This window comes from Capsicum annuum, chromosome 4 (assembly GCF_002878395.1).
Source record: "Capsicum annuum cultivar UCD-10X-F1 chromosome 4, UCD10Xv1.1, whole genome shotgun sequence".
In the NCBI taxonomy this organism is placed as follows: domain Eukaryota; kingdom Viridiplantae; phylum Streptophyta; class Magnoliopsida; order Solanales; family Solanaceae; genus Capsicum; species Capsicum annuum.
This window is the reverse complement of record NC_061114.1, coordinates 43,807,469-43,809,716: the sequence shown is the minus strand read 5'-3', so window position 1 is coordinate 43,809,716 and position 2,248 is coordinate 43,807,469.

Sequence of the window (2,248 nt, the reverse complement as noted above, 5' to 3'; positions counted from 1 at the left end):
ATCGGTGTGTACACCAACTATAATAGCTAACCATTAAAATTACCATATACATGCATGGATTTAGCATTAGAAACACTATTTTAGGCCTATTCATAAAACACAAGTTTCAATCCTAAAACAAACATAAAAATGAGGGAGTTAGAACCACTAACTGAGTTACTGAATGAAAATTAGGTAAAATGCACAACTTAGACACTCAACATATTTAAATTTTAGTGTAATTTGAGAGAATTTTGAAAAAGGGGCACGGGGGAAAAATGGTCGTTAGATGGTCTCTTAAGTTGCTTTGGTCATGATTACAATCATATTTCCACAATCACGAAGACACGACTACCACGATCGTAGTGATATGGGTTGCAATCCCGGTACCAGAGACCAATTTTTAGGTCCTCTGCACTCTCCTACTCAGTTTAAACAACAATAATTTCACACTTTCCCCTTTTTAGTCTCAATCATTACTCCTTATAGCACCACAATTTCATTGACTGTGCATAAATAAAAATAAAATCCACTCTATCATGCAGAAATAAAAGGATACATGCCACTTTTGTGGCATGATCAGTTGCTTCCAATTATTTATGGCAAGACACTCATCCAACTATTATTTGTGATTCCACTTAGAATATTTAAATCTCCGTCCCGACTTTATCTCACTATGCATCGAGCAGTATAGGGACAAAAGATTCAAATCTTCCAAGATGAAATGTGATAGAACCGAGAACATGGAGCTGCAGCATCTATCTCACCACTTTAAAGACTTGAACCTTTTACCCAATTTCACATCAAATTTCCAATTTGGCTCCTTGGGTAGTGGTGGGAACTTCAATAAGCCACTAATTAAACATTGGAAGTTGAGTTCTTTGGCCTTCAAATGTGGGGTTCTTATGTTCCCTTTTGGAATGTCAAACACCTAAATGTAGGGATGGTGCTCCTTATCCCCAAAATCCATAATATGCTTGGGTAGGTGAACTCTCATCACACCCACTAGGTACAATGTTGAAAATGGTTGGAAAGAGTTCTATCCCTTAATTCTGGAATTGCATCCCTATTAACATCCTTACCCCAAATTAGACTAGAGTCTTCATAAGAGATGAGCTTGGGTTCTTCTTTTGACTCTAGCACTATTTCCTTAAGTTTGGAATCTTAAACTATATTACGTTGGGTTGTTTCGGAAATCACCGAGGACTCTTCTCTACCAAGTTCATCATTTGCCACATAGCTTGGTCTTTCTTCTTGATCATCCTCATGTTGAAAAGTAGGCAAGGTAAAGGTATTTGAAGGGTTTATTTCCTTGCCCATTTCTTCTATCTTGATAATCTCCCTTCAAAATGCCTCATTGAATTGATGCATGTGGTATACATCCTCCTCTATAGAATTTACCCGATCCAAAAGAGTTTAAAGCATTGCTTCAACATCATTTTATCCGGCATGTTGTTCTTTCTTTTCCTTATCATGCAACCTATCAAACTCATCAGAAGAACTAGCATTTTTGTTAGCATAATTAGGGGAGGGATCATTTTGACAATCACTCCATTGTCCATCTCGACCACTATATAAAGAATAATCATACTCCTAATAGGATAGACATGGTTTCTCCATCTCTCTCCGAGGATCATATCTATAATCTTATCAAAAGTGAGGTTCATCACAATATGGACATGGATCATCAAGATAGGATTTACAACTACCAAAATCATATTTGTCACAAGATGTCATTGTGACAAGTAAGCAAAAATCAAAACCTACCTAACACAGGAACAAAACAAAATCACACATAAATATTTACAAGTTTGAATCCAAGAAAGTAGGCTAAAATTTGAAACTAATTCAATGCGCCAAATTTTTCCCCAAAAACAATTCCATTTTTATAGCGCTCAACTTACGCGTCAATTTAAGTGCAAGATGGTCTTCGTCGATATAACTACCCAACTTTTAGTTGGGTTCGAATCCTTGAGGAACAATGTGAAGGGCGATTTAAAGAAGTTCAAAATTGAATTTATTTGCTAAACTCAAACTTAAGATACAAGTATGATTACTATTCAACTTCTAAAGGACTAACTTGGGGCTACAAATAATTAAAGTATAATCAGTTAGAGAGGTATCTTGGGATTATGCTTTCCTAGGAAAAAATTATGCATAGGAGTATGATGATTCGGTGCAAATTCTAATTATTGGTGATATGGTAGGCTAGATTGAAAGTCATTGAGGCTAGTTTGTCAACAAATCCTCAAAGATGTCACTCACTGAC